Source organism: Stegodyphus dumicola, chromosome X1 (genome assembly GCF_044657685.1).
Source record: "Stegodyphus dumicola isolate Sdum_Otavi_A_Nest chromosome X1, ASM4465768v1".
NCBI classification, from domain to species: Eukaryota; Metazoa; Arthropoda; class Arachnida; order Araneae; family Eresidae; genus Stegodyphus; species Stegodyphus dumicola.
Window position 1 is genome coordinate 86,683,426 of NC_140780.1, and position 26,767 is coordinate 86,710,192.

Sequence of the window (26,767 nt, forward strand, 5' to 3'; positions counted from 1 at the left end):
CCACCCATTAAAGGCATTCGGTATTATAGCCATTATTCTTATTTTATCTGCCTGCTATGGTCAATCTTTCATTCCCTAAAAAATTTAAATGAGATTTTGGTAAAGTACTTAATTGTAACATGCATTGCTTTACCTTAAAGATGCCGTTCACTGAAGCAAGAACTTTAAAAAATTGGGCGGAGTTTCTCAGAAGACTTTCCCTTCTTATATGTAATAGGTTGCTATCTAAGTACATAATTTAATTAAATCAAATAATCAATTAGTTGTTTGTAAAATCAGCAGCCTCCCGGCTGTAAAAGTAGCAGTAAAGGCAACATGCTCTGCTAACTCACCATATGTGGCTTATAACCTCCTCCCCCAAAAAAGAAAAAACCCACCAAAAAAATCATTGAGCTTAACGCGTGAGTTGATTTTGCTAACTCTACGCTGTGTTAATATTCTTCTGATTGGTATCCATAAATAAAGGCAATAAACCTGCACCTAATTTTGAAAACTTACCTTTAACCCTTTTTGTCATTAGTCTGAAATAACAGAAATAAGTAATCAATGAAATAGTAAAAGGAAACACGAATTTTAATTCTGAAACTATACCTGGGATGCTGTCTAAATACAGCTCAATGTTATCAAATGTGTTTAAAATGCGTAATTCAGTATGTGGAAAACAGAGCTTTTGCATTATTTTTACGTGCTTTTCTACAAATAAACGCCACCTTACAAATTAGCTTCATTGCGTACATGGACTTTGACAGTTTAAAAGCAACCACCGGATAACTCCCGAGATGCTATTTTCTCAAAACTGGGGTAGGAAAATAGAAGTCCAACCTCTCTTCGGAGTAGGTTCTGGCTACCATTGTTCCATGTAATATGGACAAGACAACAACAACAATTATTATTTATTTTTTGTTTATTTTTTTCCTTCCTTCCTGACAGTCTTCCACGTGGCTCTGGCACTTTTAATTTTAGAAATTAAGGGCTGATGATAGCCACGAAAGAGATAATCCTAGAAACCTTGAAAAACTCCTGAAAAGGACAGAGTAATATCATCTAACAAAAAACAATTCCAAATTTACGTGTACCTTAAAATTTGAATCTCGTTACGAAGTAGGTAATAACACTAAACAGAATAAAACTTTCATCGAATGCTTTCCTAAATCCAAGAAGTCAAGTACGCCGTCAGTACTTGGGATGGCGACCACTAAGATTACTCCCTCCTCTTATCGCAAATTTTTATTTTCTCAATAATAATAAACAGTACCTTTGTTAATTCATTTCTGGAAACATATAGTACAGACAATTAAAATAAAGTATAATTTAAAACAGTAATTACATTAAAAATATAAAAAAAATAACTATTTATGAAGTTCAAAGTGTCCATAGTTTATTCACTGGATAAAGATATGTATTAAATAATACAAAGTAAGAAATAAAGAAAAAAACTAATTGAATTTTATTTAGCACTTCAGAAGATTTTATATTAATGCACTTCAACATGAGCAGCATTAGTTGCTCGGAGAATATAAAAACTGTTCTCGAATTATAGACGTTATTAAGCTTTTGCAGAATCACAGTAGTTGTTTTTATGGTGATTTGATTTTTTAATTCTTCGGTGCTGCAAACCTCTGCACCATAAACTCAGTTCTTCAGGTATTTGCATGAAAATAAGTCGAGTGGCGTGACGTCCAGAAAATAGGGTGGAAATGAAATTGATCAATCCGTAACAATCCAATGATTTGGGAGTGTTTCATTAAGAAACGCATACGTGGGTAGCTCAATGACAGGCGGCCATACCTGTCATTGCCGGCACCGAAAACAATCTCAGCATATCAATGTAATCATACGAATGAATTGATGACTCTGAGAAGAGAAGGGATCAATCAATTTATTTTGAGTTGGTGTACATCAAACATTAATTAAGGCTATCTCACTCAGTTCCCTTTACAAAATGCCAGTTTTCTGACATCCGAATCCTCCAGTTATATCAATTAGCCTCTCCTCAAACATGAAATGCTGCTTTATCAGTGAATACGATTTTCTGAAGAAACTGATCATGGTTATTAATACAGTTAAAAATGTCTACAGAAAATTCTTTATGAATGACTCGATCATTAGGTTTCATCTGTTGACAAATCTGCAATTTATACGCAATCAATTTCAACCTTTTATGAAAAACGTCTTGGGAATTCTTATTTGCAGACTAGTACGGTAAATGGATTTTCTGGGACTGCACACAGAGTCGTCTCAAATGTTTGGCTCTGCCTGCGATTCCTTTATGCAAAAAGTGTCCAGTCTGTCGAAACTGTTTTAACTATCCTTTAATTAATTTTTTCGTAATATATTCGTATTCGTAACATATATTTCGTAATATATTCGAATATATTAACATAGGAATTGCATCTAAATTGTTTTTGGACACTTCATTTCGTATAACCTAAGAACGCGCATAGCCTTTTCAATGCATGACATCATTTTATCTGTAAACAAAAAAGTTCCCTGTTGCCATTCCCAAAAATTTGAATAAACGAAATTCCTTGAACTAAAGATTGCAGCTATATAAATTACTTCCTGTGACTTCGAAAATTAAGTTTCAATTTAATTTTGTTGTCCGGTTGTTAAATTATGGACAACCTGTATTTAAGTATGAAATAAATAAAACGAAAGCAGTTTCTGTAAAATCAAAGAACCTTATGAAAAGCATACTGCAGAACAAAAATTTCCAGAAATAAACATCAGCAGAAATTAATTCTCAAAAAGAAGATTTACGCTTTGTACTTCATTAAAACAGGATTAATTCGATTGGACCCTGTGCGGTTATTCTTACGTTAAATGACTTAGTACCTGACAAACATCTTATTTAATGTTCTCTAACAATTTATTTTCTTATCTAAACTTATTCCTAACATCTTAATCTAATTATTCTCTAACATCTTACCATAATTTCTCATATTATCTGATCTTGTCTCTAACATCTTATGGTAATGCATTACATTATCTAATCTTATCTCACGTCTTATTGTCTTATGAAATGTTTTAAATACACTAAGTAGAAGATAACTGTAAATTAAACAACATTAGATATGGCAGATGGGTCTGTTGATATTTATTAGCGAACGAAAAGTTTAAGCCCAATGTAAATAATTTTAAATAAATTTTGGAGAATAATATTCTAATTATTTATAGAATTAAAATTTGTATAAATATGTTTTTGCATACCCTAGAAACTAGGTAAATGAAAATCTTCTGCTGTTTTTAACCCTTCAGTGGTTGAGAGAATAAACAACTCTTTCTTTCCAAATACGTGCGACACCTGATCAGTCGTAAAATTGTAATGCCAGTTGTGTTCGTTTGCGTCCACTGTGGTGCATACTAGAATGCGAACTGAGCTTATTGATAACCATCAATGCAGCAAGTATCAAAATTACGATTGCTGAAGAAGTAAAATTTCATTTCGTTGGGCAAAATTTGAGCAATGTTTAAAATACAAAGTTCACATAAATCCGGCTTCGTAACAAATTTTATAGAACCTGTTCGAGAATAACTCCTTTTTTACAAATCACAGATTCAATCAATGACTACCGTAATGTACGTTTGATGATAATTAGATCTGATGAAAAGTGCAACATATTCTTTTTGTCAACCGGTTGTAGATCTCGGCATAACGAAGATTTGATCTGACAGCTAGAAGTCAAACATTCAGTCAAAGCTTTGCGAGGGGCAACTCAAAACTAAGCGACATAATCAGTGTCTTCCAAGACGACCTTATCCAGTGTCCTCACAGATGGGGTCATTTAATAATGAATCCAGGATAAGCATTTTCAAGTGTTTACTTTCCTACTGCAGGGAGGGCAAGAGGGCAAACATTTAAGTGGTAGAAATTGATTTTATTATCAAATTTAATGATAAGCAGGTCTCGAGCTGTCAGATTATTAATTTTAGCACTTTTGGTTTTGTATGTTTTTCTCAGCTTTCCACCCGCATGATATCTAAGACAGTGCGATTCCAGTTTAATAATTTAACATTAAATTTACATAGTAATTAATCTTCGAATTTCCCATTTATAAATGAGCTGTCATAAATGGAAGTAAATATTCTGTTATGAAATTTATCCCAATATTTAGAGGAATTCTCTGAAAATATCACCAATAAAAATTCAAGAGTATGAAAGAATGCCGAGACGGATTATATTGCAGGCCACTAAAACTGATGAACCATGATGGAAAGCATTGGAAAAAGCATATTTATTTTACAAATAACATTATAAAAGACGGTTGAGATGATTAAAATTTCAGATAATTTTGAGGTAGGGAACAGGCACAAATCAAAACGTTGAGCATCGAACTCTGGCAATATTGAAGGATGTTACAAAACTGGTCATTTAAAAAAAAGAGAGAGAGTGGAACAAACTTTGGTTGGCAGCTACACGAGTATTGCAACCCATGTATCTCCAATTCGATGCTAGAGTCCTTCTGTAGTACCAGCGAGCAGATGTCGTACTAGCCAAACTCTGCAATCATTGATCAGATGTTTTCAGTTTATGAGAGGTCTAAGAATGCGTCGGCTAAGACATAAGTCGAATTCCCTACGAAGCGAGGAAACGTAGGACAGCGTGGGCAACATGTGGTCTCACACTGCCCTGTTGAAAAGTGGGACAACGGAGGCCACGAAGATATGACACGGACATTAAAACGTGACGGTGGCTTGTTAAATTACCGGAGTAGAGGAGAACAGGACGTGTACCTAATGTGCACTCCATACCATCAATCCAGATGATGAACCATATGACGATGAAGAATGCAAGCTTCTGACTTTCTCTCCCTTTGACGCCTCCACACACAAATACTGCCATTATGATGCTTTAGTCAAAAGCAGAATTCGTTAGAAAGGACGATGTGCGGCAATGATATACCAATGATGCGGCAAGGTGCGTCGTTGAACGTGCCACTGTATGCGTTAATTCCTGCGGCGTAGCGTCAAGGAGAGCCAAAACAATAATCTTGCTATGCCGTGGCACTGCAGACATGGTCGCACCGTATGTGGAATACTTGATGCTGTGCAACACACCAAAATTCCCTGACCTAGGATATGTGATGTAGCTGTACGATCTCTAACAACGATGCGCACAAGATGTTTGTTGTCTCGAAACCTAGTGAATGGGAGCCGTTGAGATACTGCATAGCGTTCTATGTGGCTTTCCTAGACTTTATAATTATAAATCTTATAACACCCATTAAATTTTTAGAGACACCAGGAATAGTTGCGCGATAGAATAATCCGAAGACTTATTAGATTTCGAATCTCTTGCCATTGCATTCTGCAATGTTCTGGTATGTGTTCATTCTTCTCATATAAGGAATAAAATGATTTCCAATACAACAACTAAGCGCGATTTGCGAATGAAAAACTAGCATTTAATTCTGCCATTTTATGCTGCTTCGAAGTGTCGGTACTCTTGTTTGTAATATGCGCATGCCGTTGAGAGTCATCTGCATACCAGAACATTTTGCCTTTCATGCAAACTTAAGATTTGTTATCTGCTCCTTTCTTGATGTAATAACTTTAACGGCCAGCAATGTATTATTCAAGAGGCAACTGAGGTGATAAAAGTAACTGAAAATCAATACAGTTAAATTCATTCATTTTTTTAAGTTTTGCGGCCTTTTTATTACTGAACATCTTATGGTTAAGTACCTTAACAATTTACGACAGAAGAGAGTTTTCAAGACTTCAAATAAAAATACGCACTTTTTATTCATTATTTCTACTCTTTTTTTTTTTTTTTTTATTTTACTAAAGAATAGACAATTCAATAAAAACTACTCATTTTTATCATTTATTTACGTATAATCATAGTTTACGTGGCGTATGAGTAATTTCTGTCGAGACGGTATTTTTAATAATAATAAAAATAAAGCGCAGTTTGTGTTAATCTTGATGACTTGCAAAAGAAAATTAATCTTTATTTCGTTAGACATAAATTTGTTAACACTCAAATCGAATTCAGACGAATGCTTTTTCGGTGTTTTTATATAATTTCTCCCCCACTGTGAAGCTTCATTACATATACCAGAGTGCATCTTTTATAGTTTACATTATTGGGTTGAACGTATTACTTCAGATTTACACAATAATATTATTAGCTTAAAGCAGTTACATACAGTATTTTGTAAAAAATATGCAAACTTTTCTTCAGTCTAATATTTTTTGTATAGGAATTTTAATAAAAAATTACTTAGCTGCTTTAACTTAAAAAATACTTTTTTAAATTTTATTGAAATTTTGTTTCAATAAAATTTTAAAAGTATTTCCAGAAGTTTCAAATCTACCTTTGATAGTCCAACAGCAGATGAGGCCTGAAGATGACGGTTACCTGATATTAAAAAAGTATATACTGATTTTCTTTTACGAAGATGAAATTCATCTTTTCGTGTAAATAATTTGCTTTCCTGTTTTATTTGTTTTCATTGCAGGAACGCACTGACCTGTTTCACATTTAAGAGTCAGAGTTGTTTTCCTTTTATTGACATTTTATTGCTTAGATTTTTTTTTTTTTTTTTTCTTTTTGCAGTTAACGATGTCTATGTATATGAATGAAGTAAGCAAGAATCCCGTTATCGGTTTCGCTATTGTTAAAATATCTTAAAAAAAAAAAAAAAAAAAAATATGGGAAAACTGTTCGCCAAAAAAAGAGAAACGGTTTTGCTTTGAGGTAACCCTGAATAACCTCTAACAATGGAAGATACGACCGTGAGTGGATCATTTCGGAATTCCAAGTACGCGTTCCAGCTCCATTTCGAGGAAGGGACAAAAACCTGTTTTACCGTAGCTTTCGAGCGACCGAGAAAAAAATTGCTGTCACCGAGAAATGCATGTCTAAATATATGACTCTTTGAGTCCAGTTCCATACTTGTTATCGTCTCCTGTCTTGCGATAATGACCATGGCGACAAACAAAATTTAAGTTTTGAAAGCAACATTTAAAGATCTTTTTATTAATACTTTCTTAATTATCATGTCAGAAGAAACTCTAAAAAATACTACAAAATATTTCACAATATTACATAATTTTTATTATTTTTTAAATGGAAAACTGAGTTTCAAGCAATTTTTATATGGAAATTAAATAAATATATACCGAACTGTACTATAAATTCTATAAGGAAATTTAATTAATATCACATAGATTATTTGTTTTTAAATAATCATCACAGCATGTTAATGAGTAAAGCCTACTTTCGAAAATCACTGAATGCGGGTTAAAGAAATTACTTCACATTTACATAGGTTAAGGTCTAATACAATTGAAACTGCTGTGGAATAATAGCAGTATGTAAGTTTTATTCCATCGAAATATTTAAAAATTTGATACTACGAAATATAAGTACTTTCATTATTAATATCAAAACAGCTCTTGAATTCCTTTAGATTTTAACAATTATCATAATAGTAATCCATAGATTATGAATAAATATTTCTTTGTAAAAAAATACACTTTTCATTCGTTACTTAAATAGAAAATGTTTCCATACTTAATTTTATTTAACAAATAGATATGAATAATTTTTAAAAAAATCATTTAAACTTACATGCCGTTATTAGAAAGCGATCTGTTATTATCGCAAAGTAATTATTGCAGTATGAATTCAAAAGTAAAAGTATCGGAAAGTAATTATTGCAGTCAAGTTCTAACAATCTTATACTGCCTCTGGCATATAATTTCTGTACAGTGAAATGAGCACCTTTTAACTCTTGTAATAATAATAATAAGAAGAAGAAGAAGAGTAAAATGTTGGACTAAAGAAGAGAGAATTATCTTTCTACATAGTATTAAAAACTCAGGATTTAATAATGATTTTTAATGGATATGAACTTTTATAACTTTTATATTTCTGTATACTGCCTTTTTGTCCAAAGTATCTTATTAAACCAATACTAAGTGAGAGTCTTAGTTACTATAATGCGGATCATTAATTTTATTCTATTGCTTACTCTTTTGTTTGAGTCAGTCCCGAAATATTTTCTGTTTTTGAAGGGGGATATTGGCTAGCTAGTCCGAAACTTTAGGTAATAAATGAAGGTAACTCTCCCGTTTTCAAAATGTGCACAGGTTTCGGATTCGTCAAAGTGACAAGACCCCACACTACTAAGATTCTTTGAGTGGGCTGTTTTAATGTGGATTTCCCATTTTGTCCTTTCCATCCTGTGGTTAAAATCCTGCAGTTTCAACCACTGCTATGCTTTCACCCGCCATGGTCTCCCACTCCCCTCATTAGAAACCCCTACTAGCAAAAATGTTCCTGTATCATCCACTGATCTCCCTCCTCCCCTCATCAGTACCATTGAGGTAAGAAAACTTACTTCCTACCTCCATAATCAGTACCCATGGAGGTAGGAAATAATTTTTACCTATTCTTACCTCCATGTCAGTACTCGTATTGGGGAAAGGCTGAATTTTCCCCGATTCATCCCCTTTTCAAAACGTCGTAATTGAGAGGGTTGAGACAAGAACAGTTACACTTAACAAGCTGATCAATGCACCAACTTCTCTGAAAGCTGTGCAATTTCAAAACAATGCGCAGACGTAAAATGCAATACTATTTTTTAGGCATATGTGATTTTTGTGAAATTGTCTTTTGGTATTGAACAACGTTTTAACGTTTAAACGTTTGGATTATTCTGAATTTGTCTCTTGGTGACGGAAGTTTATAGTGACTTGTTTCTAAGAATACCGCTTAAACTGCAGAATCTGAATTTTTGCCTCAATAGTAAGTTACGTCTTTTATGTCTCAATAGAAAGTTATGTTACATTTTTAAATTATTCAGTATTATAATGCTTAGATTTTTAATAAGAGAGTTAAACAAGCATTTTATTTTATTGGACGTTTAGCTTTGTAATTTATTTTACGCTATGGATTCAGACATTTTGGATATCTGCATGATGCAGTCCTAATTTATTTTGTAAAATTGTAACAATGCTTTGAATAGTAGGTAGTTATCAAGTGACTTAAAATTTTTCTATCGCTCATGTTTATGGAGTTTACTAATAATCATATAAATACATAATTATGCGCTATAAAAAACTGTTATTTACACTATAGTGTTATTTAGAATATTTTATGAAAAGGAAGGAAATTATAGGAAATTGAAAATGTCGGGAAAAATTCAAACACAGTATATCTCAACCCGTTGCAGCGAAATGCTGTGTAATTTGTAGAACGAGGGGTAAAAGAGTGATGGTGACTCATCATTTAGAAGAAGGATAGAAATAATTTGAGCGAAGGGGTATCAGAGGAAGAGAGAGAATGATCAAATGAAAGTCGAATTGTTACCGGTGGATAAAGAAAGGAATTTTTTTGGAGAAACATCCTCTTGGACAAACAGCACTGCAATGAGAAAGTGATGACTTCGCGAAGAACTTTTTAATGAAAATCGCTTCATAGTCATATTACGAGTGCACCTCAAAACTCCCACTCTGCATTCTGTGTAAAACTCATAATCAAGCCCGTAGCTGGCTACAGCAAATAGTAATTATCTTAGAAAGTTATTTTTGGCATTGATATTCTTATCCTCCATAACGACTTCATCGACAAAAGTTTAAGTCCTGGATAAACTTCACGTTTTGGGTTTCTTTATAACTGCTTTAAAATAAATAATTATTATTTTTATATAAAAGAAGAAAATGGTTTTGATTGTATGTACTATCGCAGAATATTTTGTTTCATCGTATCTTTTTTTTATTATTTTAATTTTGAGATTTTTAAATCTTTAAAAATTTTAGAAAATAGGCTTTTATCTATTAGACTAGGAGCACCCAATGGAGTGGACGAATCTTTAGATTTCGAAGATTTAAGGGTCAATTTAAGGGTTGAAGATTTAAGGGTTCGGAGATTTAAAGGTCGAAGATTTAAAGGGCCCACCAGCGGCCGAGCGGTAAAGTCGCTGAACACTGGTAGTTCGGTCCGAGGTTCGAATCCCGCGAACGGGCTGGCTGCATGTGTGTTTTCGTGGTTTTCCCCATGTGTAACGTGTATACGAGCCAGTTTCCCTTAGAAAGTCCTCCACGAAAGGCATCCCTCCTCTTAGGCAGATAGCCCTAGTGTGCTTTGCCATAATTAAATACACCACACCACCACACCGAAGATTTAAAGGAGTGACAAGAAATTTGTTAAGTAACCGAAGTTCGACTAAAATATATGTCAACTTATTTATAATTAATAATTTTATTTTGTGTATTTTCTCTGGATTATTCAAAATCTAGAATACTTCCTAACAGATGCAGGTGGAATATCTTTCATAACACACTTGCTAATTTCAACTGTATATTTACTTGGTTTTTTACTACCATTTCAAAGTAAGAATGGCTCCAGTCTGCACCTTATAATATAAGACTATAATAATGGGAAAGTTTTTAGTTTAGTTTGGTTGGTTTATGTGATTATGGCAAAGCCCCGAGGGTTATCTGCCTAAGGGGAGGGATGCCTTCGTGAAGGACTTTCTAAGAAAAACTGGCTCATGTACAGGCTATTAGACTATAATTAAATAGAGGAAAGTATAGCATATGGCATAACAGTAGATAAATCTATGTTGGCCTTGTGACATTAATTTATAAAATTTATTTGTTGGAAATCAAAGTCTGTGTGTGATTATGTCAAAGCCTCGAGGGTTATCTGCCTAATGGGATGGATGCCTTCGTGGAGGACTTTCTAAGGGAAACTGTCTCGTATACGAGTTACACATGAGAAAAACCATTTACCGAAATGGATGGTCAGTTAGTTAATATTAGCAAATAGTAAATGAATTAAAGGACCGTGGAAAATTCAGAAAAATAGCATTAGAAGTTTTACATTGTTAAAGACCAAAATCAAAGTGAAAAGGCTGATAGCATATAGTTTCCCACTCCACACGCATTTGCTGGTTTAGTTATGTACAGGAGTAATTACAGAAGCTGTTCGCGCACTTTTTTGGCGATTTTCATTGTAATTACAGAAATGTTTTACATAAAATTTTTATGTTTTAAATATTCCATTTGATAACCCTTATTCTTCATTATCTTTATATACCGTAGTGTCTAAGACAACAAAGCCTTTTGTAGCATCGGAAGAGCTATTTTATCCCATTGCTCTCAAACAGCTTTCTGAAGTCTAAGGAAGTTGGATGTCGACGTTCGGACAACCCGCGCAAAAATACATTGGTGATAGATCAGAAGATTTAGTAGGCATATGAGTAAAGGGTATGGCCTTAATACCCATTTCTTGTTCTATTGTTTCCAGGAAATGAACAGTAGATTTTGACGTGTCGCTTCTTGCTTTGTCTTGATGCAGTTCTGACTAATCACACTGTGCGTAAAGAGAAGGTACTTCATACTAGAGAACTAGGCATTAAATATATATATTTTTTTATAATATAATATGAAGTTGATCTTAAAATTTGTCTCTACTCTCTTTATTTTTAATTTGCAGTCATGAAAAACCAGCAACAATCATAAATCCCTTAAAGAAACTATTTTTAGATTCCTTGGACTATGTTTTAAGATTTGGTTCTCCTCTTTGATGATATTAAAAGCATCGCTTTTTATTGCAGTCATTTAAGTACATTCAAGACAGCATTTTCCCCATTTTTGTCCGGATAAATGTTTCTCATAAAGAAATCTGCAGCGCGTTCTGCGTTCGGTCGGCGATATGTCGTGGAGAAAGACGATGCACTTCATGTTTTTACGCCTTTTTAAGATTCAAATCACCACTAGTCACTTTGTTTACAGTCGGCACTGAGCATTTTAATGATTATGCAGCTGTCTTTTGACTTATCGGATTTTCTTTTAACATTAAAGATCTTACTTTTGAAACATCCGAAACATACCGTTTTTTCCTTGGATACGTATTTGGAACAATTTTTCCACTTGAGGCTATATTTTGACGTTTTTCTCCTTCGTTGCTGACAACATTACCTACCGTAGTTTTAGATAGCGAAAAACCATACTTTTCATAACGTTTTTTAATAACTAGATGGGAATAATTTTCTATGGAATGACACAAACATAGCGTTTCTTTAAAAGTTAAACTGTTTCTTTAAAAGCGACATTTTGTATGGTAACAAAACTGTCAAGTAGTAGACGATAATTTAGGTATACTTTCAAAAGTATAGTTGCAGTAAAAAAAAGAAAAAATCTAAGCAGAAGAATTTTTTTTAAATGTGCAAATAGCCTCTGTTTAATGAAATACTTTATATTTATCTTCTATTTTCATATATTCTTCTATTTTTATATATCTTCTATTTTTATATAACTTTTCTTCTGTTTTTATATATTATAATTGTCTTCTATTTTTGTGTATTATACTTGCCTTCTATTTTTATATGTTTTGGGTACTACTATTACTTTTTTACATTTTATATTGGTCGAATGATTAATTATTGCATTTGTTGATACTATATTTAATGTTCATAGTATTTTTGTGAAAAATTGTTTGAGCGTTATTTGATGTATTTCAATCAGACGAAAATATTTAGGTAAAAAATATATGAAATTTTTAATATCAACAAAAATCCAAACCTAGGTTTTAAAAAACTAGCAACGTTTACAAGAGGGTTGATGGAAAATAAATTCCTGAAGGGCGTACAAGCTTAAAAAAAGAATGTTGTCAAATTGTTGTTTAGATTAGTTTAATATTTGCGCATATAAAAACCTTAATTTTCATTTTGAGCTATATCAATATTAATTTAATTACTTATTTTATCAAGAATAAATTGTTATTACATTATTTTGGTGAACTGGATTATTTAGTGTATACATTTTCAAACTCATCAGAGATAGCACACTTTTCTGGAATAAGTGGGTTTTCCACATATGCTACCTCTTCACCCTATCTACTCACGAGGGCTTTCATTAGTACCTGTTTAGTAATAAAGGTTACTGTCGCTTCCTCTCTTTGCAGCTTCTGATTTATTGTAGAACCAATTCTAAGGTTACCATGTTTTCAACTTCCACCTTCAAAACGCAGGCGTTTCCAAGTCGAACGCAGGGCTAAAGAAAAAGAAGGGCTAGGTCATCCGTTTGAGGGGGAACGATGCCGACACCAACCCAGTTGGGAAGCAGTGTGACGTCGCTGGGTTCGTCGCCTCGTCTACTGACCAGAGCTTCACAGTGCGAAAGCTTAAATCTTTACTTCTTATTTCTTTGAAAGAGGTTTCTTTGAATTGAAAATTATATCTGAGGATATTTTTTAAATGAATTAGTGTTTGTAACGGGAAATTATTGAAAAAAATGGAACCCTGTGCCGTTGCTACCTGCGGTAATGCGTACCATTATACGAAACAAACAAACGTGATATTTCAACAATTTCCGTACAGAAACCTTCAGTAGACGAAAGAATGGCAGCATAGCAAGCATACGTTAATAATGAAGAATTTGCATAAATGTATGTATGTTTCTCACATTGTGATAAAATGACAGTACCTAGAGACATCACATTTTGAATAACGTAATCCTCCACCGAATATGGGCATCTGTAAGCCCTAATTTGGAATTTGTTTATTATCGATTTCATATTTTGTAACACTTTGATGAATTTTTGATTAACAAACTCAACGATTTCCATGCGAGCAGTGGCAACATTGTATCCCCCCCCAAAAAAAAATTATCTCCAGCGCGCGAGAATCTGAATCGGAAATTCTAAAAAGATGCTCATTTTTAAAACCCTTTTGCGATATTTCTGTTGAATTGAATTTTATGGTTTAAGTGCAAAGGTGGGGGTCCAGTATTTAATCAGTTCATCATATCAATGTTCAGTTTTCTTACTGAGTTGGCTTTACAAATTTTTTTGGCCTTTTTATTATTAATGTTTTGATGTTTACTTTATTTATCAAACATCCCTTTCTTTTCGCCTCCTACACATAAAATTCGATTCAACAGCAAAATCTCAAAATATTTAAAAACATTTTTCTTTAAAATTTCCGACAGACAGTCTCGCGCGCTGGAGATAAAAATGGTTTATTCCGTACAGTGTTGCTACTGCTTGCTTTGTGATCGTTGAGCTTGTTATTTAAAAATTCATTAAACTTTTTACAAAATATGAAATAGATAATAAAACAAATACGATATTCAAAATTCGAGCTTCCAGGTGGCCATGTTCAGGTGGAGGATTATGTTATTCAAAATTTGGTGGCTCTATGTACAGTTGTTTTTTCACAGTTCGAGAAACATGTATACATTCATGCAGATTCTTCATTATTTAATTTCTTTAAATATAATACAGTGTGATAATGTTTGGTGGCAACAATTTGAAACGCATACGCCGTTTACAGTTATTCAACTCAAAATGCCGTATCGAGACTAATATCCCATTCGGGCATAATAACATCCCTTTCGGGCCTAAAAATTAATCGAGAAAATGGAAAATTAAGGAAAATGAAAATTTATGTTTTAACCATATATACCGAAATACAAATAACTTTGTTTGGATTTAATATATTATGAAATTTGTTGTTAGCATTCATTAGCTTTTAATCAGATGAGTTTGTAAGAACGTATTCTGAAAATACGTTTGCATAATTTTATTTGATATTTCTATAATCCAACTTGTGATATTTTAACTCAAAAAGAATTATTCGTAAATATAGAAATTTGTCAATGTATTTTATCGATAAGTTACTATTTACATACATTTCAAAAAATATTGTAGAAAAAAATTAACCATATTTAATGTCTATTCGACTTTAAATATTAGTTTAAGGCTTATATTTTACGCGTACTATAGTTTAATTAAATCGACCATAGCTACATTACTAGGTCAGCTATATATCCATACACATTGTAATTTCATTAGATAAAATCTCTTCCTCATATTATTTACCGAACAGTTGTTCAAAAACTTTTGATTTTCAAGCAAATACTCATGAACCCGAAGGTGGTATAAGGCACTCTTTCAAAGCAGCAAGCGAACCCATCTACGTCATCACTCTCTTCCGTTTCAGCGGCGAGGAGCTGATAGCGTGTTTCCTATTAGAACACGTGGGTGGAGTAATCTCGTCGTGTAATTGTCTAAACCAGACTTTTATTTTTATTGTTTGTTTATTTATTTTACATTTATAGCTTTCCTGTAGCAAAAGAGTGAATTTTAAGTTTTGCTTCTAGAATTTCTCACCTGACTTTTTCAAGTGTAATTGTTTACGTTTCTCGTCATATAACAGCTGTTTTAAAAGTTAAGTTCGGGCTAAAAATTAATCTTTGAAGCCGCAAAAACGATATTATGGGTGATCAACCCAGGGCAAGAGCCTGGTCTTTCATTATACCAGGAACTTGCTTATATATATAATTATAGCAAAACGAAATCTATAAAATTAATGTTTAAATTTAATGCTTTACAATAAGGTTTATTAACTATGTTTATACTATTAGTATAATAGATAAAATAAGTTTTTAGCGTCTTGTATTTCCGCTTTGGGATTTTTCTCCAGACACCTGCACATTGTTGACTGAAACAAAAATAAAACCTAATGACAGTGATAAATTTTGCTGTAACGGCAGAAAGAAATAGATTGCAGCAATCTAGTTCTTTTTTACTTTTTATTAGGGACCATTTTTAATAGTGTTTTGATACTTTTTGATTCATACAATTTTAGATAAAAAAAAAAAAATAGAGAGAGAGAACATGCATTCGAGATTCGTAACACTTTTACATGGTTTACGTTCTGAATGGAGTAATTAGCTCTGGAATTTTAAATATTTTATGGAATTTTTATCTTTAATAATGAAAATTGAAAATACCATTCTAAAAAGGAGTTTTTGACTTCAAATGGTTGGTTCTTGGAATACTGCAAAACTCACTAGGGCTATCTGCTTAAAGGAACGAATGCTTTCGTGGCGGACTTTTTAAAGAAAAATATACATTTTTCTTTAGAAATTTACCTCATTTAGAATTTTTACCTCATTCACGAGGTAATACACGAAAAACCAGCCATGCAGCCAACCTGTTCCCCTGGTTTCGAAACCAGGACAACAAAACCTTTATTCAGCAATCTTAACAACTTGGCCACTCATGGGGCGCAATTTTATATTATTTTTCTTTCTCATATGCTTCATTAGACGTAAAATTTTGACCAGCCACAATGTTTCCAACAGCTTTATAGTATTAGTTGCCGATGGTACTTTGAAGAGTTACTGTTTTCGCTAGAATTCTCTATGAGTTATTTGACTTAGATGATAATTGTGCACTGCTAAAAACTTTCCACAGTTTTCAATAAAATTATGAACTCCCCTCGTAATCCGAAACACTACCATGACAAGTAGCAATACAACCATAAATGAAATATTAGGAAGACAAAGCACGAGAACTGATATCACTAGTTGCAGCAGCTGTGAGAGGATATACCGTTATTAAAAGTATTTATGCGGCACAATATAAACAGATATCTTAATAAATAAAACAAAAATGAAGTGTTAAGAGAAATAGTGAGTGGAAATATAAAAGGTTTGGATCAGTGCCAAAAGGATTTAATTTAAAAAAAATTACTTTCAAGTATTAGACTAAATTCTAAATGTTCAAACTGTCAAAATTTACTTTTATATTATTAGTTTCTTAGTTATATTGAGACAAAGAATTACATACCGTGTAATTTTTATAAATTATTCGGCACTTTCTTTGTAGCTTACATTAATCAGGTTGTCAATGCCTCTACGTTGTTTGAAGAGTGAAAACGTAATTCCTTACCTACACCAATAACCTTAATTTTCTAAAATTTTTTAACTTCATAGATAAAGAATATGCAAGAGTAAAAGCTTTCCTAAGTTTAGAAAGAAAATTGACTTTTCCACAACTTTATTTTCAAGAGAGTTACACTCTTTGTTTATCTTTCATATAATATTTGCTTTAAAACAGTGTATGGAAATAGTCGTAAGTATAAAATAAAGTATCCTAAGTTTATATCAAATAACTAGCTTAAATTAAAATGGGATTTCATACATGTGGAAAAGTTTAGCAATACTATTTTTTTGTATATTCATTCGCCAAACGTTCTACTGGAAACATCTACTGGAATCTTGGATTTTCTCGTGATCATTGTTGGTCTATATTTTGTAACAGCATCAGTTAAATATTTTGAAAGATTGAAAACAATAATCATTAATAAGATGTAAAAAATAAAACTTTTTACTGTAATACTTACAAATAAAAATTACTAAAATGACAAGCATTATTTGGATAAATACTTCATATGCATTATTATGCAAATATTTGGCTCTAGGTTTATGTAAAACTTCTATTTCAAATTTTAAATGTATCAGCGAACATCATTTAAGGCGTTATTCAATAATTTCGCTAATAACTTTTTATCAATGACGTTTCTGTGATTTAATTACTGTTTCATATTTACACACAATTTATATTCCGTTTGCATTTAGGCAAGCTGACTCAGTTGGATATGTGCCTTTGTTGATGTTAATTTTAAAAGACATTTTTGTTTTGCTCAGTTTGATGTGCATGTATATTTGAAATAAAAAAATGCAATATTTACGACTTTTATTTCAAGTAGTAAATATGCAATCTGTAAGTGCTATTAAAGGTTCATTAATAAAGAAAACTGCACAACTCATGTCCCTTTCCCGTGACCCTAGATGAAGTCAATGAAGCAAACTCTCTTAAAACTCGTCTACTAAACGTTTATTTAATACAGAACGGCCACTATGAAAATATTTAAGATTACCAAAAGTGTTTTAGTCTTCAGTTTTAGACGGAAAAGGTTAAAAAAGTTAAAATAAACTTACTCATAATTCGAAGGAATGGAACAATAGCAGTAGGAAGATTACGCACGGCTTCTAACTGTATAAATTACTGTCATATATATTAAAGCACAATAGGTCTCATAATTTGGCATATTAGAAATTAACGGCTAAGGAGAATTCACACTTTTCTTTGCATTAAACATTGAATTAACGTGAAAGCTTTACTACAGTTTGTGCATAATATACTATAATGAAAGGCCTACTTTGGCTTTTAATAACTGACACAGAATTACACTGCCTGGGATGACTGCAATTAAAAAATATATTTACACTGCTGAGTTTAATGATCATTCCTAGAACCAAATTTAAATTTTTAAACATACTCTGTAATGTTACACTTTGGAATTATCTTCCTTGAGGTATAGTTACCAGTAATACGTGTATTTTAAAACATACTTCGCAAAGGGAAGGGAAAAAGAATCATTCAAGTTAATTATGAAACTTCCTAAATAAATTAAGGTTCTAAATAAATAGCTCCATTTCTAAATCCATGTTTTATTCAATAATTAAATGTTAAAACAAAATTGCTTTTATAATTTCTTCGAAACGGCACATATCTAATATTTTGTTAGTTCATTAAAACATTTCTTTTTAGGCAGCTATCCATCTGCCTTTAATGATCACTGTAATGTATATATTCCTACAGATAGAAAATTATTCATAGAAGAAATTCTCGCTCTTGTTCCAGAATAAAATATGCTACGCATTAAAAGAAGATCTGGGATTTTGTAAAGAACCAAATTTAAGTACCTCTGCCTACCAGCTTTTATACCATGTTGTTATTCAATGTCTCTCTTGCCGCCCAGATGGTACAGTGGTTAAGGGAGTCTGAATGCGATACCGAAAAGTCCGGGTTCGAATCCCGGAGAACGCATGGATGTAAAATTGTCCGTCTCTTGACAGGAGGTAACGGTGGTCGTCTATTAGGCGCTTCCACAATAAAATGCCCACCACTTCTGGCTCTAGTAGTGGCCAATGCCGTTATAGGCAAGTGCCCGCCACTGGAAAAAAAAAATTGTCTCTCAAAACTCCATCAAACCGGGGATCTGGATTATCCGGCCCCCGTGGATTATCCGAATCCGGATCTGGAAGCGTATCTGGACCTTAATTACCGAACTGATGTTTCCTGCGTAACAGGTAACACATATTCTGAATGTTTTGGTTAAAATCCAATACTACCAAAACTTTTATGAGTTTATGTAACTACAGCAAAAAATAACCACGGTAGTCCTTTCACTATCAAAGTTGTACTCTTTGGAAATTTAGGACGGATTTTGTGCTCCTCCTGTAGTAATCTTCTGATAGACAGTCATCAAGAGCTTTGTAGTAATAAATTAACCAATCAATCATCCGATTATCAGGCTTTCAGGTCAACATAACTTTTTGACGACCATATATTAACATACTCACTCAAATGGGATCTCAAAATAACAAATTTACACAACTTTACATTGGCCGAGTTCAGTTACTTACAGAATTCGGAATTGCAAGTTTTAAAATTTAAATAACAGTACTCTGCTTTATCTCAGTTAAATGGAGAAGGAATTATAGAGTGAAGTTTTTATGCTACAGAAGCATAAATTTTAAGAATATCTACGAAAGTAAGCAGACGTCATGTCCACTTATACTGTCTGGAAACACCTAGTTTTATCTATTAAAAATGCTAAAGGGCTTTTTATCAAAGCATTAATTTTACAACTAAATAACATGCCTTTCAATTAGCTTTAATTACAAATGAAGGGGAGAGAGTCCATTTAGAGATAAAATTAAATATTCGCCTTCGCTGAATAACAGTTTGCGTGCACAAAAAGATGAACTGAGTCAAACTAAATTAAAGATTCTTTAGAAAGGGCATTTATTCGTTTCGTTTCTCGAAATTCATTGATTTGCAAGGAATTAATGCATTCCCCCCTATTTGCTTTTATGGTACAAGTGGTTAGAACTTCCAGGTAGCAAATGGGATGTCTGTAGATCAAACGCTGGCAAGGCCACAGTTGAATAATCCCTCTCCCCCTAAAAAAGAACCGAACACTCTTTATAAGCTTACTTTATTCGAAATTAACACCGAACAGTAACTGAATTTCCCCAGTTATTTATATAGACGTTGCCGTGCGTCTCTTGCCTCAATTGAACGATTGCCCCAAATAAAAAATTATTTAAAACTAGTAAAACCTGAATACAGTACTTGATAACGACCCAGACCTCATACGCTGATTGCATCAAAAAATGGCTCAAACTGATAGAAAACGAAAGCTGTTCTTCTCTTTAAATCTGAAGTTACATAAATTTTGCATGTATAAAAAATTTACTTAAAAAATTTCTTTCGTTTATCTCAATTAAAAATGTTGAAACATTTTAACAAATAATTAACTTTTAAATGTACCTATGAAAAAAAGCAGATACTTCTTATAATGCAGAAGAACATTCGGCTTCAGTTCCCTTTGAAAGTATCCAGTACGACATCTAGCTTACACAACTATAATCACCATACGTTTTATGATCAAAATAAATAATAGGAATTTTAGAACTCATAGGAAATCAACTGTAAAATGAAGATTTAATTTTGTACGAACATTACTACATCAATGATAAATTCTTCCTTTGTAACGACTTATCTCGAATTTCCAGTAAAATAACATCGAGCCCAGATGAAAGTTTAAAAGAAATCTTCTTATTCAGTTCTTCAGTTTAACAAAGCTAACATCAGCTAGCGTAGTAACAGAAGAAGTCACCGCTTCCTACAAGATTAACAAAACACAAAGGTAAGCTTAAGCAGTTAAAGTATAAATTCACAAGGCAAAGTCCTAAAAGCCTCAAGCCCTGAAAACCCGCGATAAACACGGCTAACAAATACCAAACACGATTCAGGTGAATTTAGAAAATGTAAGAAAATAATTCAGAGACTCATTCTTTACTTTAAGAACTCTATTCTTATGCACGTTAACTGATTTGTAGACTGGTGGGAGCCGACGAAAATAAAAAGTGACAGTAAGGGAAACATTAGATAGGTTAATCAATATAAAAGACTGCATCCTTAATCTCGATTAATCAAGAAGTTCTCAAGAGTTCTTGAGATTCAAATATACACTGATGGCCACCGTAAATGCAGTACCCTGAAGGAAGCATGCAAATAACCTGAAATTTACAACACGCATTAGCGGAGGTGAGATATACAAATAATTAGAATTTCAGCGCAGAACGCACATCACGCGCGCCTGTGGCGTGACTTCAAAGCGTTATTTAAGGCTTGGAGGTTTCGGCGATTTCAACTTCGGAAATTGTGATTTTCTTGTGGTTTTTTTTCAAAGGAAAAAAAAAAAAAAACTATCAATTATGTCTCGCAGTAAACAGCGATTATCGTTTGATCAAGTATCCGAGTTCGACAGAGGAAGGATAGTGGCCTACCGAGAGTGTGGATTATCTTTCAAGGAAATCGGTAGTCGTGTTGGACGAAACCAAACAACTGTAATGCGGATATGTGACCGTTGGATGCAGGAGGTTACGACGGACCGACGTGTTCGATCGCATCCACCTCAGTGCACCACTTCACGTGATGACAGGAACATTGTGCGCATGGCAATGACGGATCGCTCAGTCGTATCACGAACCATAGCACAGCACATTCAGTCTGTAACTCATCATCCAGTGTCTGCGCGTACCATTCGACGCCGTTTACAGCAGAGTGGTCTGTCCGCAAGACGTCCATTGCTTCGTCTATCCTTGACGCAGAACCACAGACGTCTCGCCGCCAATGGTGCGATGAAAGAAGGATGTGGACGGTAGAATGGAATGAAATTGTCTTTACTGACCAGTCACGCTTCTCTCTGCAACACCACGATGGTCGGATTCAAGTCTGGAGACACCGGGGAGAGAGGATGCCGAACAGCTGCGTTATGCACCGCCACACTGGTCATGCACCGGGTATTAGGGTATGGGGTGGTATTGGATATCACTTTCGCACTCCTCTAGTATGCATTGCCGGTACTTTAAACAGCTAGCGCTGGAGCCAGTCGTCCTTCCTTACCTTCAGGGCTTGCCCACAGCCATATTTCAACAGGATAATGCGCGACCACACGTGGCACGCATTGTCCAAGGGTTCTTCGTCAATCGCCAGATTGAATTGCTTCCCTGGCCGGCTCGCTCTCCGGATCTTTTGCCGATAAAAAACATGTGGTCCATGATTGCTGAACGATTGACCCAGATTACATCCCAAGCTGTCACACCAGATCAACTTTGGCAACGTGTGGAAGCTACTTGGTCTGCTGTGCCCCAAGAACACATCCAGTCTCTTTGAATTAATGCCGAGGCGTGTGGCATCGGTGATCTCCAACAATGGCGGCTACTCTGGCTACTGATTCTGGAAGGAGCCACATTTCACAGAAGTCTATAAATTTAATCATTTGATACTTGGTCAACATGTTATCTACTAAATAAATTTTTTTGTGGTGTCTCTTGTCTTTCTTGGTGTTGCAATTTGGGTGGCCAGCAGTGTAGTTTTGAGCCACTCATTGCATTTTGGGGTTTCCATCCAAATCTATTTTCTTTTCGCTTAATTCAAAAAAATATTTTCTACAGCCCATGACATTTTAATGCCTTATTTCATGTAAAATTAAATCCTATTTAATATTTATATTCATAAGAAATATAAATGTCTTAGTTTGATTTCGTGGGTGAGGGTTATTGGTACTTTCGGAACATCCGAAATGAGATTTCTTAACTTTATTTGAAAATACACCAAAGAAACCATTCATAAATAGAATTAAGTAAAGCTGATGAACATGATGAAATAGAAATTCATATAAAAGTACTTTTAAAATATAATAATGCATATAATTTTAAATATTCGATTTTATTGATGATCACTAGTTATTGCTTTTTTTACTATACTGTCGCACTGATGCTAACACAATATGAAATATTTTGCATTCTAATTTAATTCTTAAATTTTTTAAGATATTTTATCCTCTTACGACTTCTTCCCGTGCATTTGGTGAGTACTTAGAAGTTTTTAAAATGTAGTGCTAATTGCCTTCTATTAATTACTTACAACATCGTTAATTCCAAAATTATTCGGAGTCTAGTGGCAGTCTCCGGGGGAGGGGGAAGTAGAATAGATAAAAAATATGAAATTTTGGTTGATTGAAATTCATATGGTTACGATTCAAATAATAGATCTGTTTACATTTCGGTTATAATTCTTGAATTAATGACTCATAAGTAAGAATGTTCTAATAATGAGTAGGTGCTCAAGCTGGCTTTGAGCAGACGGTAGTGTGTAGGTACACTGTTTTTTATCTTGTTCAGATTATTCATATTCACGAAGTAGCTTGACCCTGAGCTGAAAACTTGTCTCACATTTGCTGCAGTACGGTCAGAGAATTTATTCCAAATTTAAACTCGCTTAATTTTATGTAAAAGACCTTTTGAGCAAAATAAAAGCCAAAGAAAAATTCATTCCGTTTAATTATTGTAATTTTGGATTTATTGTTTATGTTTATTTTTCTTTCTTTCTTAATACTGCTTTAAGATGTGTTTTTTGTATCAATGGAAGTTTTATATTTCAATTTAAATGGAAATCGTACGATTAGATTTGTCATTTCCTAAAATGAGGCCAAGATTAAAATTCCTCGCTAGTCAATTTTTGCACTTAAACGCAAAAAGTATCTAATTATAATTCTCTTTCCAGAATTCGGTTTTGAAATAAATTTCATGAATCATCATTTTCTGTCTGTCGGGGAAAGAAAAAAAAAAAAAAAAAAAAGTTTGATATTTGCGCCTTTTGCTGAAGTTTTAAAGGAAGCTACTCTTTTCCTACCTCGACTTCGATGTTAGTAGATTACTCAGAGATTCCTTTTATTTTCCTTCTGTCTCCTGTTTTCTTTTACTATTTTTTAGCTTATAGAGTGTCCTAGTCAGCACCTACTGAACAAGTATTTGCAAGGACAATGTCATTCATAAAGTAAGATATTTTATCCCACACCGTAGAGTCATTAGGTTATTTTGAAACAGAAGCCGCGAAAATAATGCAATGCCCTCGCCGGGGCTCGAGTCTCGACCTCTCCAATACGCGTCGAGTGTGTTGCCGTTACACGACGAAGGCATGCTGGAAGGATGGAGGAGCGTAAATAGGCGAGGCCTGTTATGACCATAAAACCAACTTGTTTGGTTAGGTGAGTCGGGCTGCACCTACTTCTGCTATCTTATATACTCCCCGTTTTAAAGAGCGACTGGGGATTAGGGACCTAATCACAAAATTCTAGTGATGAAGAATTATTGCCCACCTCCCTTTAATTCGGGCACCACTGTAGAGTCACTAGGTTTTTTTTTGAAACAGGAGACATGAAAATTGAGCAATGCCCTTACCGAGACTCGAACCTTGGACCTTTCGAATACGCGCTGAGTGTGCTACTGTTACATCACGAAGGCATGCTGGAAGGAGGGAGAAAATGCCTTATAATATCATACATTAAATATTAAAAAACACTTCATTTAATCTAATACAGTAAGAAAAGATGCGTTGCCTTTGCTGTTAAGGGAGTGGCAGCTGTAGAATAAACTACAGCTTGAACCAGTTGAGGGAAACTACGAGAACTGACGTGTTTAAGAGAATGTTTACATACATACTCATCTGTTCAGGAATGTATAAGATAATGGTGGTCAAACGCCATGATAGCTAGAGCCGCATATTAGAATTCAAGAAGGTTCAAGAGGGTTTGAAAAGCTTGAGCGAGGGGGGGTCGAACTGTATTACAAGCATACTCAAAAACCACAAATAGATTTTCTCTGAACTGCAATTACACTTTTATATCTCTTTAAAAATAAAAAAATAGTTGCTTTTGAATAGAAGGAAATAGAAGATAAATATTACTACTATTAAATTAAATACTACTAATTGAAATGTTTTTCCAAATACATTTCAAACAGATTCTATCTAACAAAGCATTTTGTTTTAAAAAATTGTTTCACACTTGCATAGCGTTATTTAATGATTAAAATAAGTGAGAAAATTATGTACGCATGTACGCTGGAGATCAATTATTAAGAACTTATTTATGAAAGTTCTGCTTCCGGTATGTCTATGGAATTGTTTTTTAAAGTGGAGTAATATTTATGAATGCATAATTTCCTTCGTAACTATTTTTGATTTGCATTCTAATCATGCATGAAGCTATCCTGTATATTCTTTTTTTACTCGTCGTGATTTATTTATATCTTTTTTTTCTTTACGTGCTATACTATAATTACAAATTAGAAACGCTTTATATTATGGACTTATTAAACGAATTTTAATTTTCAATGTGCAATATACGAAGTATGAATTTTTATTATGTAATTAGTGTAAAATCTTTTATAGTGCAAAATGAACTAAAAAAGTGAATCATAATAATTAATTCGTTTGAATATGTCTTTATATTTGTTCATAATATCAGCATTAATTAATAAAGAAAACAAAAGTGTTTATACAAGAATTATGTTTGGATGAGAATCGGAAATGAATACGATAAAGAAAATAATAATAATAATCTTGCAATCTGAAGACTTTCGATTATAGACTATAAAACTTTAATTATTTTCTCATTTTAAAGTTCTAAAAATATATAATCATAAAAAAAAAAAAAATACATATATATAGGAAAATTTCACCGCTTGTTATAAGATCTTAATATTTTTTTGGGGGGGGATATCTTCACACATTCTTATTTATATCATTTTATGTTTAATAACGACAGCGATATTAGTAGTAAGCAGCCCCAGGACCTGATGGGGTAGACAATGGCATTCTGCAAGCCAATTAATAGTACACATTTGGTGTTACTGTTGGCCTGTGTAACAGCGTGTTGCCGCAACAGGCATTTCCCAGCCGGCACGAAACTTGCCAGTGTGGTGCACTTCCTAAAAGAGAACAATGAACCTAATGTTGCTATGTTAAAAGTAATAAACACAGTTCTTCATTTCTGTTATTATTAATTCCTAGCATGATCCGATATAGTACACTAGCCAGAATTATTAAAATCATTACATATTTTCATTTTTTACAGTAACTATTTCATGCTGCTGGCTGCACAAGCGGCTAATTTGTATAGATAGAAAAAAGAGAAAATATTTATGTCGAAAGGCAGGAAAACGCCACACCCGTTAGCAAACTAAAAACATTAGACATTTATAATTGTCTGGCGCAACTTGTCCGGTTTTTATTTATTATGATACTGAAATAACAGCATCCATCGGACATCAGACTCATCTCAGTAGCGGCAATGAAAGTCGCTTATGAAGGCACCACTGTCGGACAACTAGGCTTGAAGTAAAGAACCTGAATGTGAGTTTTAAGTTTTTGGTCTTAGGCAATGGCGCAGCATCAATTCGAAAACAAAAGTCTAAACTTTCTGACAAAAGAATTAAGCAGCGATTTTTGCTTTATTATTTTTGAAGTGCTGAAATGGAATTTCAGTGCATGCCAAAATTTTCAAGTAAGTTCTGAAAGTCTTTCTTTTCACGAAAATACTCATGCAGCAAGCCATTTCCCCGTGATTCGAACTCTTAGGCCAGATTACTAGTTCTCAGCTGTCTTAACATTCAACTACTGATTGGAGTATTCTAGTCCAGTTTGATTTCTGAATCTAAAGTCATTTGTACACCACTGTCTCGGATCCCGGCTATGTCCGTGGCGAGGCTCCTAAAACGGCCTGCTGCTCATTCACCTTCGGATTAAATTAAAATGGAAGTATTCCTTACCTGCGTAGGTTCGAGAGAAAATATACTCTAGTGTACAATGCAGTTTGTATTACTTATAATATATAGATTATCGTTTAAATGTACAGCATACTTTATTAGTATATTTAACACTATTAATGCCTTAGTTAGATAATTTATCACAAAATTTAACAAAATTGAATATTTAATTATGTATGTTACAGGAACTCCCTTTTTTAAATAATGTTCTTTCTTATCCTCGGTTATACTAGCTTTAGTTTGAAGTAGCTCTTTACGTTTCCTATTTAAT